The sequence below is a fragment of the Bombina bombina genome, chromosome 5, assembly GCF_027579735.1.
Source record: "Bombina bombina isolate aBomBom1 chromosome 5, aBomBom1.pri, whole genome shotgun sequence".
Lineage (NCBI taxonomy): Eukaryota > Metazoa > Chordata > Amphibia > Anura > Bombinatoridae > Bombina > Bombina bombina.
In genome coordinates, this window is record NC_069503.1 from 504,629,854 (window position 1) to 504,647,142 (window position 17,289).

Consider the following 17,289-nt stretch of genomic DNA (forward strand, 5'->3'; position numbering starts at 1 on the left):
ACATATGACATATGGGATATACAATCCTACCAGGAGGGGCAAAGTTTCCCAAACCTCAAAATGGCTATAAATACACCCCTCACCATACCCACAATTCAGTTTTACAAACTTTGCCTCCTATGGAGGTGGTGAAGTAAGTTTGTGCTTAGATTTCTACGTTGATATGTGCTTCTCAGCATTGTTGAAGCCCGATTCCTCTCAGAGTACAGCGAATGTCAGAGGGACGTGAAGGGAGTATCACTTATTTGAATACGATGATTTCCCTAACGGGGGTCTATTTCATAGTTTCTCTGTTATCGGTCGTAGAGATTCATCTCCTCCCTCCCTTTTCAGATCGACGATATACTCTCAATTTACCATTACCTCTACTAATAACTGTTTTAGTACTGGTTTGGCTATCTGCTATATGTGGATGGGTGTCTTTTGGTAAGTATGTTTTCATTACTTTAGACACTCTCAGCTATGGTTTGGCACTCTCTGCTTTTATATAAAGTTCTAAATATATGTATTGTACTTATATTTGCCATGAGTCAGGTTCATGTATTTCGTTCTGCAGACTGTCAGTTTCATATTTGGGGAATATAAACCTTTTAAGAAATGTTTTTCTTACCTGGGGTTTAGTCTTTTTTCGTATGTTTGCCTCTTCCTTTTTGTTCTCTTTCAGAGGCTTATGCTATTGCATTTTTTCCCATTCCTGAAACTGTCATATAAGGAAATGGATAATTTTGCTTTATATTATGTTTTTTCTCATACATTGTGCAAGATGTCCCAATCTGATCCTGTCTCAGAAGTTTCTGCTGGAACATTGCTGGCTGACATCGGTTCTACCAAAGCTAAGTGCATTTGTTGTAAAATTGTAGAAATTATTTCACTGAATGTCATTTGTAATTGTTGTCATGATAAACTTTTACATGCAGATACCGTTTCCATCAGTAATGGTACATTGCCAGTTGCAGTTCCTTCAACTTCTAATGTGCATGATATACCTGTAAATTTTGAATTTGTTTCTGATTCTATTCTGAAGGTTTTGTCTGCATTTCCACCTTCTAATAAACGTAAAAGGTCTTTTAAAACTTCTCATTTAGCTGATGAAATTTCAAATGACCAACAACATAATAATTTATCCTCTTCTGATGAGGATCTATCCAAGACGGAAGATCCTTCCTCAGACATTGACACTGACAAATCTACTTATTTATTTAAAATAGAGTATATGCGTTCTTTATTAAAAGAAGTGTTAATTACTTTGGATATTGAGGTAGCCAGTCCTTTTGACATTCAGTCCAATAAACGTTTAAATGCTGTTTTTAAACCTCCTGTGGTTTCTCCAGGGGTTTTTCCTTTTCCTGAGGCTATTTCTGATATGATTTCTAGGGAATGGAATAAGCCAGGTACTTTTATTCCTTCTTCAAGGTTTAAAAAATAGTTTCCTTTACCAGCAAAATCTATAGAGTTTTGGGAAAAAATCCCCAAAGTTGATGGGGCTATTTCTACTCTTGCTAAACGTACCACTATTCCTATGGAAGATAGTACTTCCTTTAAGGATCCTTTAGATAGGAAGCTTGAATCTTATCTAAGGAAGGCCTATTTATATTCAGGTCATCTTCTCAGACCTGCTATTTCTTTAGGTGATGTTGCGGCTGCATCAACTTTCTGGTTGGAGAATTTACAACAAGAATTGGATTCTGACATATCTAGCATTATTCGCTTACTGCAACATGCTAATCATTTTATTTGTGATGCCATTTTTTATATCAAAATTGATGTTAAATCCATGTCTTTAGCTTTATTAGCTAGAAGAGCTTTGTGACTTAAATCTTGGAATGCTGATATGACATCTAAATCTAGATTACTATCTCTTTCTTTCCAAGGTAATAATTTATTTGGTTCTCAGTTGGATTCTTTTATTTAAACTATCACTGGGGGGAAAAGGATTTTTTCTGCCTCAGAAGCCTTAGATTTACCCTTAGGTTTTTTTAACCTAACCATTTTCGTTCCTTTCGTCAGAATAAGGAACAAAAACTCAATCCTCCCCCCAAGGAATCTGCTTCCAATTGAAAGCCTTCCTTAAATTGGAATAAATCCAAGCCATGTAGGAAACCTAAGTCTGCATGAAGGTGCGGCCCTCATTCCAGCTCAGCTGGTAGGGGGCAGATTAAGGTTTTTCAAAGATTTTTGGATAAAATCTGTCCAAAATCATTGGATTCAGAGCATTGTATGCTGAATCAATGGTGCAGGGATTATACAAATATATCACAATTAATATCCTTGAATCCCAATGTACGACACTCTGACATGGTGGATAGATCACCATCGTTTGGTTCAAGGGGCTTCTTTTGTTCGTCCAACCTGGACTGTGATCTCAACAGATGAGTCTTTCAGGTTGGGGAGCTGTTTGGGGATCTCTGACAGCACAAGGGGTTTGGAAATCTCAAGAGAGATTACCAATAAATATTTTAGAACTCTGTGCAATTCTCAGGGCTCTTCAGTTCTGGCCTCTGCTAAAGAGAGAACCGTTCATTTGTTTTCAGACAGACCATATCACAACTGTGGCTTATGTCTATCATCAGGGTGGGACTCAGTCCCCAAGCTATGAAAGAAGTATCTCGGCTACTTGCTTGGGCGGAATCCAGCTCCTGTCTAATCTCTGCGGTGCATTTCCCAGGTGTAGACAATTGGAAGGCGGATTATCTCAGCCACCAGACTTTACATCCAGGGGAGTGGTCTCTCCATCCAGATGTGTTTTCTCAGATTGTTCAGATGGGGGGGTCTTCCAGAGATAGATCTCATAGCCTCTCATCTAAACCAGAAACTTCCCAGATACCTGTCCAGGTCCAGGGATGTTCAGGCGGAAGCAGTGGATGCGCTGACACTTCCTTGGTGTTATCATCCTGCTTACATCTTCCCGCCTCTAGTTCTCCTTCCAATAGTGATCTCCAAAATCATCATGGAACAATCATTTGTGTTGCTGGTGGCTCCAGCATGGCCACACAGGTTTTGGTATGCGGATCTGGTTCGGATGTCCAGTTGCCCGCCTTGGCCACTTCCGTTACGGCCGGACTTACTATCTCAGGGTCCGTTTTTACATCAGGATCTCAAATCATTAAATTTGAAGGTATGGAAATTGAACACTTAGTTCTAAGTCATAGAGGTTTCTCTGACTCAGTGATTAATACTATGTTACAAGCTTGTAAATCTGTCTCTAGAAAGATTTATTATAGAGTTTGGAAGAATTACATCTCATGGTGTAATTCTCATTAAATCTCCTGGCATTCTTTTAGAATTCCTAGAATTTTACAGTTTCTTCAGGATGGTTTGGATAAGGGTTTGTCTGCAAGTTCCTTGAAAGGACGAATCTCCGCTCTTTCTGTTTTATTTCACAGCAAGATTGCTATATTTCCTGATATACACTGTTTTGTACAGGCTTTAATTCGTATTAAGCCTGTCATTAAGTCAATTTCTCCTCCTTGGAGTCTTAATTTGGTTCTGAAGGCTTTACAGGCTCCTCCATTTGAACCTATGCATTCTTTAGACATTAAACTACTTTCTTGGAAAGTGTTGTTTCTTTTGGCCATCTCTTCTGCTAGAAGAGTTTCTGAGCTATCTGCTCTTGTGAATCTCCTTTTCTGATTTGTCATCAGGATAAGGCGGTTTTGTGGACTTCATTTAAATTTTTACCTAAGGTTGTGAATTCTAAAAACATAAGTAGAGATATTGTTGTCCCTTCCTTGTGTCCTAATCCTAAGAATTCTTTAAGAAGATCCTTACATTCTTTGGATGTGGTGAGAGCTTTGAAATATTATGTGGAAGCTACTAAAGATTTCAGGAAGGCTTCCAGTCTATTTGTTTTATTTTCTGGTCCTAGGAAAGGTCAGACGGCTTCTGCTATTTCCTTGGCTTCTTGGTTGAAACTTTTGATTCATCAAGCTTATTTGGAGTCGGGTCAGGTCCCGCCTCAGAGAATTACAGCTCATTCTACTAGATCGGTCTCCACTTCGTGGGCTTTTAAGAATGAAGCTTCAGTTGATCAGGTTTGCAAAGCGGCAACTTGGTCCTCTTCGCATACATTTACTAAATTCTACCGTTTTGATGTATTTGCAGTTTTTGTTCGAAAAGTTCTTCAGGCAGCTGTTTCAGTTTGATTCTTCTGCTTTTGATTTATTTTTTTGGGTTGTGGATTAAGTTTTTCAGCGGAATATGGCGGTTTTTATTCCCTCCCTCTCTAGTGACTCTTGAGTGGAAGATCCACATCTTGGGTATTGATATCCCATATGTTACTAGCTCATGGACTCTTGCCAATTACATGAAAGAAAACATGTAAGAACTTAGTCCATGAGGCCAACCCTTTTTATAGTGGTTATGATTTTTTTTTTATTTTTTTTTATTTTTGTATAAAGCACAATTATTTCCAAATTTCTTTTGATGCTTTCTACTCCTTTTATCACCCCACTGCTTGGCTATTCGTTAAACTGAATTGTGGGTGTGGTGAGGGGTGTATTTATAGGCATTTTGAGGTTTGGGAAACTTTGCCCCTCCTGGTAGGATTGTATATCCCATGTCATATGTCACTAGCTCATGGACTCTTGCCAATATGAAAGAAATTAATTTATCAGGTAAGTTCTTGCATAAATTATGTTTTTTCTCTTGGTATCTTTATTTAAAATGTAAGTTTAGATGCCAGTCCCTTTTTGGGGAACAACCTGGGTTGTCCTTGCTGATTGGTGGATAAATTCTTCCACCGATAAGTTGTCCAGAGGTCTGAACAAAAAAACAGATGCCTTTTTCAAATAAAGATTGCAAGAGAACAAAGAAATTGATACTAGGAGTAAATTAGAAAGTTTCTTAAAATTGCATGCTCTATCTGAATCTCGAAAGAACAAAATTGTGTCCAGTGCCCCTTTAAAGGAATAGGGGAAGAATTTGATAGTCATATTTATCTTGTTTCTTAAAGGGGCATTAAATAGTATGTTCTGGGGCAATATAGGTTTTTTTGGTTGTTTTTTTTTTTTTTTTCAAAGATGAAACAAATGTTTTAGCGTCTTAAGCAAGGTTGACGAGCATAGGCAGCTATTTATTAATGTAAATGTTCAATGTACTTGCTTGCACATGAGATCATAACAGCCAGTGGTTAAAAAACAAAAACTTAAAGGGACAGTACACTGTTAAATAGTTTTTATATTAATGTATTTTCAATGACTTGTTTATACCAGCTGCAGAAGATAAACCTAAAAATGCAACTTCTCACACATTTTATTTGTGAATATGGAGTAGCTGATTTTGTGCTTTTAAACCACAGCCTATTACAATGGTTTGAGCTTCTTCAGGTAATATCCTAGCTCATTATGTTATCACTTTGTGTACACACACTTGCTTCCTTATCTTAGTCTGGAATACTAAAGCTCAATACATAAAGGGAACAATGGAAAATGATCATTTTATTACTTTACTATCCTGCACCCCACTGTGAGTGTCATTTCTTCTGCTGGCTGTGTTTACTTGGGCTATTCAATAGCAGAGACTCCAGTATCAAAACTTTCAGTATAGGTTGGGAAACCACAAGCTAAATAAACTATTTCAAATGCCAAAATAGGGGTAAAGGAGTTACTTAGAAACAATTAAATGCACTCCAGCAGGTAAAAGGGATCATTGACAACAATTTAAATTGGATAACATTTTTAGGTGACTTTTTTTTTTTTTTTACCTCTGGGATTACCTTGTATCTAAGCTTCTGCAGAATTCCCCTTATTTCAGTTCTTTTGACAGACTTTGTATTTTATGTGAACACTCCTGGGTTCCTTTCAGCCGACTTGGCTTTATTCTTTAACAAAGGATACCAAAAAAACAAAGCAAATTTGGTAATGGAAATAAATTGGAAAGTTGTTTAAAGGGACAATGAATCCAAATTTCTTTTGCGATACAGATAGAGCATGCAATTTACTCCTTTTCTCCAACATTGGTGTGTCCGGTCCACGGCGTCATCCTTACTTGTGGGATATTCTCTTCCCCAACAGGAAATGGCAAAGAGTCCCAGCAAAGCTGGTCACATGATCCCTCATAGGCTCCGCCCACCCCAGTCATTCTCTTTGCCGTTGCACAGGCAACATCTCCACGGAGATGGTTAAGAGTTTTTTTGGTGTTTAAATGTAGTTTTTATTCTTCTATCAAGTGTTTGTTATTTTAAAATAGTGCTGGTATGTACTATTTACTCTGAAACAGAAAAAGGATGAAGATTTCTGTTTGTAAGAGGAAGATGATTTTAGCAGACAGTTACTAAAATCGATTGCTGTTTCCACACAGGACTGTTGAGATGAAGTAACTTCAGTTGGGGGAAACAGTTAGCAGACCTTTCTGCTCAAGGTATGACTAGCCATATTTCTAACAAGACCATGTAATGCTGGAAGGCTGTCATTTCCCCTCATGGGGACCGGTAAGCCATTTTCTTAGTTAAACTTAAAAGAATAAAGGGCTTCAAAAACTGGTAGACATTTTTCTGGGCTAAAACGATTGCTTTACTAGGCATATTATGCAGATTCTAACTAATAATGGTTATTATAATCTTGGGGATTGTTTAGAAAAACGGCAGGCACTGTGTTGGACACCTTTTTCAGATGGAGGCCTTTTCTAGTTATAGACAGAGCCTCATTTTCGCGCCACTAATGCGCAGTTGTTTTTGGAGAGCAAGGCATGCAGATGCATGTGTGAGGAGCTAAGAATCACTGAAAAAGCTTATAGAAGGCATCATTTGGTATCGTATTCCCCTCTGGGCTTGGTTGGGTCTCAGCAAAGCATATAGCTGGGACTGTATAGGGGTTAAATGTAAAAACGGCTCCGGTTCCGTTATTTTAAGGGTTAAAGCTCTGAAATTTGGTGTGCAATACTTTTAATGCTTTAAGACACTGTGGTGAAATTTTGGTGAATTTTGAACAATTCCTTCATACTTTTTCACATATTCAGTAATAAAGTGTTTTCAGTTTGAAATTTAAAGTGACAGTAACGTTTTTATTTTAAAACGTTTTTTGTGCTTTGTTGACAAGTTTAAGCCTGTTTAACATGTCTGTACCATCAAATAAGCTATGTTCTATATGTATGAAAGCCAATGTGTCTCCCCATTTAAATTTGTTATAATTGTGCCATAGTGTCCAAACAAAGTAAGGACAGTAATGCCACAGATAATGATATTGCCCAAGATGATTCCTCAAATGAGGGGAGTAAACATACTACATCATCCCCTACTGTGTCTACACCAGTTATGCCCACACAGGAGGCCCCTAGTACATCTAGTGCGCCAATACTTATTTCCATGCAACAATTAACGGCTGTAATGGATAACTCTATAGCAAATCTTTTATCCAAAAGGCCTACTTATCAGAGAAAGCGCGATTGCTCTGTTTTAAACACTGAAGAGCAAGAGGACGCTGATGATAATTGTTCTGTCATACCCTCACACCAATCTGAAGGGGCCATGAGGGAGGTTTTGTCTGAGGGAGAAATTTCAGATTCAGGAAAGATTTCTCATCAAGCTGAACCTGATGTTGTGACATTTAAATTTAAATTAGAACATCTCCACGCACTGCTTAAGGAGGTATTATCTACTCTGGATGATTGTGACAATTTGGTCATTCCAGAGAAGTTATGTAAGATGGACAAGTTCCTAGAGGTTCCGGTGCCCCCCGACGCTTTTCCTATACCCAAGCGGGTGGCGGACATAGTAAATAAAGAGTGGGAAAGGCCCGGCATACCTTTTGTCCCCCCCCCCCCTATATTTAAGAAATTATTTCCTATAGTCGACCCCAGAAAGGACTTATGGCAGACAGTTCCCAAGGTCGAGGGGGCGGTTTCTACTCTAAACAAACGCACTACTATTCCTATCGAAGATAGTTGTGCTTTCAAAGATCCTATGGATAAAAAATTAGAGGGTTTGCTTAAAAAGATTTTTGTTCAGCAAGGTTACCTTCTACAACCAATTTCATGCATTGTTCCTGTCACTACGGCAGCGTGTTTCTGGTTCGAGGAACTAGAAAAGTCGCTCAATAAAGAATCTTCGTATGAGGAGGTTATGGACAGAGTTCAAGCACTTAAATTGGCTAACTCTTATTTTAGATGCCGCTTTGCAATTAGCTAGATTAGCGGCGAAAAATTCAGGGTTTGCTATCGTGGCGCGCAGAGCGCTTTGGCTAAAGTCTTGGTCAGCGGATGTGTCTTCCAAGACAAAATTGCTTAACATTCCTTTCAAGGGTAAAACATTATTTGGACCTGATTTGAAAGAGATTATTTCAGACATCACTGGGGGAAAGGGCCACGCCCTCCCACAGGATAGGTCTTTTAAGGCTAAAAATAAGCCTAATTTTCGTCCCTTTCGCAGAAACGGACCAGCCTCTAATTCTACATCCTCTAAGCAAGAGGGTAATACTTCACAACCCAAACCAGCATGGAAACCAATGCAAGGCTGGAACAAGGGTAAGCAGGCCAAGAAGCCTACCACTGCTACCAAAACAGCATGAAGGGATAGCCCCAAATCCGGGACCGGATCTGGTGGGGGGCAGACTTTCTCTCTTTGCTCAGGCTTGGGCAAGAGATGTTCAGGATCCTTGGGCGCTAGAAATAGTTTCTCAAGGTTATCTCCTGGAATTCAAGGAACTACCCCCAAGGGGAAGGTTCCACAGGTCTCAATTATCTTCAAACCAAATAAAAAGACAGGCATTCTTACATTGTGTAGAAGACCTGTTAAAGATGGGAGTGATTCATCCAGTTCCAATAAGAGAACAAGGGATGGGTTTTTATTCCAACCTGTTCATAGTTCCCAAAAAAGAGGGAACATTCAGACCAATTTTGGATCTCAAGATCCTAAACAAATTTCTCAGGGTACCATCGTTCAAAATGGAAACTATTCGAACGATCCTACCTACTATCCAGGAAAATCAATTTATGACTACCGTGGATTTAAAGAATGCGTACCTACATATTCCTATCCACAAGGAACATCATCAGTTCCTAAGGTTCGCTTTTCTGGACAAGCATTACCAGTTTGTGGCACTTCCATTCGGATTAGCCACTGCTCCAAGGATTTTCACAAAGGTACTAGGGTCCCTTCTAGCGGTTCTAAGACCAAGGGGCATTGCAGTAGTACCTTACTTGGACGACATCCTGATTCAAGCGTTGTCTCTGTCAAAAGCGAAGGCTCATACGGACATCGTCCTAGCCTTTCTCAGATCTCATGGATGGAAGGTGAACAAAGAAAAAAGTTCTCTGTCCCCGTCAACAAGAGTTCCCTTCTTGGGAACAATAATAGATTCCTTAGAAATGAGGAAATCAAAACTTCTAAGCTCTTGTCAAGTACTTCATTCTGTTCTTCGTCCTTCCATAGCGCAGTGCATGGAAGTAATAGGATTGATGGTTGCAACAATGGACATAGTTCCTTTTGCATGAATTCATCTAAGACCATGCTCAGACAGTGGAATGGGGATTATACAGACTTGTCTCAGACGATTCAAGTAGATCAAAAGACCAGAGATTCACTCCGTTGGTGGCTGACCCTGGACAATCTGTCACAGGGAATGAGCTTCCGCAGACCAGAGTGGGTCATTGTCACGACCGACGCCAGCCTGGTGGGCTGGGGCACGGTCTGGGAATCCCTGAAAGCTCAGGGTCTATGGTCTTGGGAAGAATCTCTTCTCCCGATAAACATTCTGGAACTGAGAGCGATATTCAATGCTCTCAAAGCTTGGCCTCAACTAGCAAAGGCCAAATTCATAAGGTTTCAATCAGACAACATGACTGTTGCATATATCAATCATCAGGGGGGAACAAGGAGTTCCCTGGCGATGGAAGAAGTGACCAAAATAATTCAATGGGCAGAGGATCACTCCTGCCACTTGTCTGCGATCCACATCCCAGGAGTGGAAAATTGGGAAGCGGATTTTCTGAGTCGTCAGACATTCCATCCGGGGGAGTGGGAACTCCATCCGGAAATCTTTGCCCAAATAACTCAATTATGGGGCATTCCAGACATGGATCTGATGGCGTCTCGTCAGAACTTCAAGGTTCCTTGCTACGGGTCCAGATCCAGGGATCCCAAGGCGACTCTAGTAGATGCACTAGTAGCACCTTGGACCTTCAACCTAGCTTATGTATTCCCACCGTTTCCTCTCATTCCCAGGCTGGTAGCCAGGATCAATCAGGAGAGGGCTTCGGTGATCTTGATAGCTCCTGCGTGGCCACGCAGGACTTGGTATGCAGACCTGGTGAATATGTCATCGGCTCCACCATGGAAGCTACCTTTGAGACAGGACCTTCTTGTTCAAGGTCCATTCGAACATCCGAATCTGGTTTCTCTCCAGCTGACGGCTTGGAGATTGAACGCTTGATTTTATCAAAGCGTGGGTTTTCAGATTCTGTAATAGATACTCTGATTCAGGCTAGAAAGCCTGTAACTAGAAAAATTTACCATTAAAATATGGAAAAAATATATCTGTTGGTGTGAATCCAAAGGATTGCCATGGAACAAGATAAAGATTCCTAAGATTCTCTCCTTTCTACAAGAAGGTTTGGAGAAAGGATTATCTGCAAGTTCTCTAAAGGGACAGATCTCTGCTTTATCTGTCTTACTACACAAACGACTGGCAGCTATGCCAGATGTTCAAGCATTTGTTCAGGCTCTGGTTAGGATCAAGCCTGTTTACAGACCTTTGACTCCTCCCTGGAGTTTAAATCTAGTTCTTTCAGTTCTTCAAGGGGTTCCGTTTGAACCCTTACATTCCGTAGATATTAAGTTACTATCTTGGAAAGTTTTGTTTTTGGTTGCAATCTCTTCTGCTAGAAGAGTTTCAGAGTTATCTGCTCTGCAGTGTTCTCCTCCTTATCTGGTGTTCCATGCAGATAAGGTGGTTTTGCGTACTAAGCCTGGTTTTCTTCCTAAAGTTGTTTCTAACAAAAATATTAACCAGGAGATAGTTGTACCTTCTTTGTGTCCGAATCCAGTTTCAAAGAAGGAGCGTTTGTTACACAATTTGGACGTTGTCCGTGCTCTAAAATTCTATTTAGAGGCTACTAAAGATTTCAGACAAACATCATCCTTGTTTGTTGTTTATTCTGGTAAAAGGAGAGGTCAAAAAGCGACTTCCACCTCTCTTTCCTTTTGGCTTAAAAACATCCGTTTGGCTTATGAGACTGCCGGACGGCAGCCTCCTGAACGAATCACAGCTCACTCCACTAGGGCTGTGGCTTCCACATGGGCCTTCAAGAACGAGGCTTCTGTTGATCAGATATGTAAGGCAGCGACTTGGTCTTCACTGCACACTTTTGCCAAATTTTACAAATTTGATACTTTTGCTTCTTCGGAGGCTATTTTTGGGAGAAAGGTTTTGCAAGCCGTGGTGCCTTCCATTTAGGTGACCTGATTTGCTCCCTCCCTTCATCCGTGTCCTAAAGCTTTGGTATTGGTTCTCACAAGTAAGGATGACGCCGTGGACCGGACACACCTATGTTGGAGAAAACAGAATTTATGCTTACCTGATAAATTACTTTCTCCAGCGGTGTGTCCGGTCCACGGCCTGCCCTGGTTTTTTAATCAGGTCTGATTAATTATTTTCTCTAACTACAGTCACCACGGTATCATATGATTTCTCCTATATATATTTCCTCCTGTCCGTCGGTCGAATGACTGGGGTGGGCGGAGCCTAGGAGGGATCATGTGACCAGCTTTGCTGGGACTCTTTGCCATTTCCTGTTGGGGAAGAGAATATCCCACAAGTAAGGATGACGCCGTGGACCGGACACACCGTTGGAGAAAGTAATTTATCAGGTAAGCATAAATTCTGTTTTTATCAATTTTTCGTTGTTCTCTTGCTATTTTTGTTTAAGAAAAGGCCTCTAAGCTTTTTCTTGGTTCAGTACTCTGGACAGCACTTCTTTATTGGTGGATGAATTTATCCACCAATCAGCAAGGACAACCCAGGTTGTTCACCAATAATGGGCCGGCATCTAAACTTACATTCTTGCATTTCGAATAAATATACCAAGAGAATAAAGAAAATATGATAATAGGAGTAAATTAGAAAGTTGCTTAAAATGTAATGCTGTATCTGAATCCTGAAATAAAAAATTTGGGTTCAGTGTCCCTTTAAAATTATATATTGTAGCTGTGAACGTTTAATTTATAAGTCAAGCATCCTAGAGTTACATTTTAAAACCATGTTCAAGTTAAAATATTACTGTATTTTCTTACGTGTTTTATTTTTTTCCTGTGTCCATATGTCACTCTTGTTATGTTAACATATATACACACCGTTGGGTAACAGATGTGAAAGATAGAAAATACTTTCTTTCCATGACCTTTTAGACAGATATTGTGGGGGGGGGGGGGGAGTGTTGTTCTTATAATCTGTACATGAATGATCATATTTTTGTTGTTTATCATGCAGTGCGAGAAGCACACTTCATTACACCCCAATCTCTGTATTTGCATTTTAGGGATAGCTAAAAAAAAACTGAAAGTTTGTTTCCTCTCAACAGATCTAGCAATGTGAAGCGAGGGGCCATAATGTATAAAGAGAGATCTTCACCTCCAACTGCGTCTGCTGAAGAAATGCTTCTGTCCAATCACTAGACTACTGGCAAATGAGAGAAGGTGTAGAATGTTGACAAAAACCTCACATCCAGGCTGCAAGTTGGTAAGGACAGAGTCTGGGGCTACTGTTGCCTTTCCCATATTAGATTCAATTTTGTAACAAACTGCTTTATAAATTATTAAGCAGAAACCTAATGCTGCTGTTAAGCTAAGGTTTTTATGATTTGATGTTTGTTCATTTGCCACAACAAAGGCAGTAGGTATACATTGTATTCTGTGTTTGACAACTGTGTTCACAGGCAGTGGGGACAGTGCGGCCGACTGCTCTCACCTCCTGTGATCATGGAAAGGTAGGCAGATTCCAATCTGTACCTCCAAATGCCTTTTGGCATTATTTTTTCTTTGTCTGTTGTGAATGTATTTCTGTCTCCTGTGCATCTCCCTTTAACATTTTGTTTAAGGTTATCCGGTCAAGCTGCTGTTTGCTGCATGAAAAGGACACATCTGCTGCTCAAGATCTGCTACACAAGATGAGATTTCGCTGGGACCACATTCAAGTATGGCAAGGATTCAACCAGATTCATCAGTCCTCAGACGTGTTTAGAACGCCACATTGGTATATGATATGTATAATGTTTTATTATTATTATATATAATATGTATATTTAGTATGTTTTGTATAATATATTATTATTATTCTGTATAAAGTTATAATTTGTAGCATGGTAACTGAACACATTGAATTCTGTGTCTGCTGAAGTGTTCATGGATAGTGAGAGTTGAGTACGGACTGCTCTCACTGTCTGTGATCATGGGAAGATTTCATTTTGTTTGGTTATCTATTGTACAATATTTTGTAGAATATAATTATGTATAATATATTATTTATATTTAGTATGGTCTGTATAATATATTTTATTATGTATAATAATTATTATTATTATTATTTATTATGTTTAAAATGTATGTACTATATATTATGTATAAAGTTATGTGTAGTATGGTACCTTCACACATTGAATTCTGTGTCTGCTGAAGTGTTCATGGATAGTGAGAGTAGAGTGCGGCTGCTCTCACTGTCTGTGATCATGGGAAGCTAATCAGATTTCAGTTTGGTTATCTATTGTACAATATAATTATGTATAATATGTATGTTCTATATATTCTGTATGATTGTTATGAATAAAATGTTGGGCTTAAATATGGGAAATCTATCTCACTCCTTTTTTGCTTAAACTTCTTTTCATAAGCGCATGATGAGGTAGGCTCAAGAGCGTATGTCTTGAGCATTGTTGCAAACCCTTGTGCCATGCAGTGCTTAAGACATGGGCACATTGAGCCTACGGACATGCTCTTAAAAAGAAAAATTATACGCATACCCTGTGAGCTTGTGCACATGCTCAATAGGGGCTTGTTCCCCAGAAAGTGTGAATATAAAAAGACTGTGCAAAATGTGATGTCTTAAAACTGCATGCTATTTCTGAATCATTAGTTTTATTTTGACTTGAGTGTCCCTTTAATTCTATATTAGGACAAACGGTTTAGAGCTGATGGAGTTGTACTTTTAAAGAGACATAACCCAAATGCTGAATCATTAGAAAGTGATGTAGCAAATCTGTAAAAGGCTGACTATAAAATATAACCTTAGTATCTCTGTAAAAAATGACTGTTACCTCTGTGTCTTTGGTAGCCTCATCCCATTATAGACCATCTGAATGCTTGTCCCAGGACTAGCAAGGGCTCATGCGCCTTAGATGTCCTTTTTATTTCAGTTCTCCATTTAAAGAAAGTTTACTGCGATTTTTTTTTTTTTTTTTTTTTAAATCCCACAAGATAACCGTAAAGTATGAACTTGGTGCAGATGACTCTAAAAGTGGCTTAAATAAATATCCCTTTTTTTTTTATTAGAACATACATCTCTAACTTTTCCAATTTACTTATACATTTTGTTATTCATTCTCTTGGTATCCTTTATTGAATGAGCAGCAATGCAAAACTGGTAACCAGCTAGCTAAACACAGTAAGCCAATAACAAAGATCTTTATGTGCAGCCAACAATCGGCAGCTAAATCCCAAATCAATTACACTCTAAATAGCCATCCTTAAAGGGACAGTATTATCCCCATTTTCATATAACTAAATGTAATAGACACTACTATAAAGAATATGCACAGATGCTGATCTAAAAATCCAGTATAAAACAGTTTAATAACTTAGAGGCTTTTCGTTTAGCGCTTTTGATTAGGTTGACAGGGACACTCAGTGAAAGCAGACACTCCCCCCATCCCCTTCCTCGGCATATGAAAATAATCTTTACACAAACGGGATGCTGCATATCAAGTTGACTTGTCAGCAGTTATTTGTATGTGATTCAATTTAAAATTTTGTGAATGAGTTAGTTAACCCTTTTTAAGGATCAGGAATTTCAATCAAAAACTTACTCAAAAGGCCAGAGCAGTTTTGCTCCATTTAAACAGAAAAAGAGCCTTTGTGTTTTTTTATTTACCTATCAAAACTATATATAATGTGATCATATTAAAAAAAGACCTTTTCTCAAACTTTGGGTTTCTCACTGAAATTTATTTTCAGATCGCGTATGCAGTAATAACACAAATGGCTGTTTAGGAATAGCAGACCTCCAGGTCTTTGACATTGCCTTTTGGTGATTAGGAGGTGTTAATTGCAGCTGTGCACTGACTTCTGAAATTCCTGACAGTGTAGGGGTTAATCACATAGCTTGTAAGATTAAGTTTGGCTGCAGTGTAAGATTTTTATTTTTTGTGCAGTGTAGGATTCACACGGCTCTGATCTTGAGTCGGACATGCAGAATAGAGCAATCTCGCCGCAGAAAGAGCCCAGGACAGCAGCATCCTTAAACGCTAAACAACTACTGCGCCTGTACGGCACTGTTTGTTAGTTAAGGGGTTCAACGGAAAAATGCATATTGCTGAATTCAGAGGTTGATACCAGTTGTAGGTGTTCCTTGAATACAACATATTTAAATGGATGCAGTTGAGGAGAAAATTGTACACTATGTCTACTGTATGTTATTCTCTAGGGTTTGTAGGAATAACTTTACATTTTGTTCTATATTCTCCCTTTTTTGTTTTGCAGGTGTTTTAACAGCTGGAGTCCGTGTGTTTTGCGTAAAAGCTGCTCTCACAACTCGTGTACCCATGGAAAGGGATTGTCCTTGGCGTTCCTGTTTGAACTATAAACCTGGCTATTTAATAAAATGCTGATTATCTGTTCTATTAATAAAGCTGTGACTGATCTTACATGTTTGTTATCGTGTTTTTATTATTTATATGGGTATGCATTAAAGTGAGGATAAATCCTACTATTTATGAAACACTAGAATTAGCATCACTTAAAATAAAGGCGACCATTTTCATCAGTTTAAATTTATTTATTTTTACCTCGGTACTAGCCTAAGCGCCTTGGGCCACCCACAGCACAGCTCAGTTTTTCAATAGCACAGCTATTGACTAAGGTGTAAACGTTTTTTAATAACACCCAAAGATACAGGCAGGGAAAAATGGTAACTATATATTAAAATATATTTTATATTAAAAAATATATTGTATTTATATATACATGTATTTGTACGTGTGTGTGTGTGTAATATATATTTAAAAAAATAAATGTATGTGTGGGTGTGTATTTTAGGTATTTAGATACTTGTTATAATTTAGTTCAGGAGTTTCAGCCACACCCATTGCTAATAAGTGTATAAAGTCCAGCATGTAGCCATAAAATCTCCATAGGCGCAGATTGGCAGTACGATGGGTCATACTGAACAAATCAGTTTGAGAAATTTCTGCCCTACTAGATGAGACTTGGTCAGCTGTAAGTTCTATTAGCATCAAGAGCTCAGCCGTAAAGCAGTAGACCACACAAACTCACAGAACAAGGATGCTGAAGCTCATAGAGTGTAAAGAGACAGTATACACCATCTTTCATATAACTGAATGTAATACACTACTATAAAGAATATGTGCAGATACTGATGTAAACCTCCAGTATAAACCTTTTAAAAACTTAATTAGTAGCTCCCAGTTTAGCACGGTTAATGAGATTAGTCTTGTACACCCAGTAAAAAGGTCTGGAAAGCAAAAAGAGCAGAAACTCCCCCCCCCCCTCCCCTGCATATAAAAAGACCCTTTACACAAACATGAGCAAGCTGGAGGAGTAGGTAGACAAGGTTACTTCTAAAACTTTGGGGCTTGGTTTGGAATCTTAAAATCGGCACAATGTTTTTTTAAAAAAAATAAATAAGCAAAACTACATTTTTATACGCCGCCCCCCCCCCCCCCCCCCCCCAAAAAAAAAAAAAAAAAAACTATTGGCTTCATAGATCATCTACAAAACATTTATGCAAAGAAAAATTTAGTGTACAATGTCCCTTTTTTAAAGGGACACTCAAGTCAAAATTATTCTTAAATGATTCAGAGCATGCAATTTTTTATATCTTTATTTTAGACACAGAAAATGTCCTTATACTTCTGCTTTACACTGCTGTTTTTATTTTTAATGATACCCTTGACCCATCTAAATAACGAACAAAAACAGGCAAGAGGGAGAAAAAAAAAAACTTGAACCAAAAAACAAGGGGAAGGTAAAGGGGGGGGGGGGGGATAGAGGGCAAGACAGATGTATTCACTTTATCTCTCACTGTCCAGCCCTGCTAGTGTTACCATATGCCAAGGAGTACTAGCTCTGAG

At 38.8% G+C, this 17,289-nt stretch overlaps 1 long non-coding RNA gene across 3 annotated transcripts in view; it reads left to right on the top strand.

Annotated features, from left to right (window-relative positions):
• The window catches only part of LOC128659402 (uncharacterized), a 35,980-nt gene extending 20,137 nt beyond the window's left edge, over nt 1–15,843 (top strand). For 2 of the 3 annotated variants that reach the window (XR_008402366.1, XR_008402364.1), the window contains 3 exons: nt 12,511–12,668; nt 13,027–13,192; nt 15,680–15,843. This is a non-coding gene — a long non-coding RNA (uncharacterized LOC128659402). The remainder of the gene's footprint in view (nt 1–12,510; nt 12,669–13,026; nt 13,193–15,679) is intronic. The other variant, XR_008402365.1, reaches the window with a different exon arrangement.
• The last annotated feature ends 1,446 nt before the right edge of the window (nt 15,844–17,289 follow it).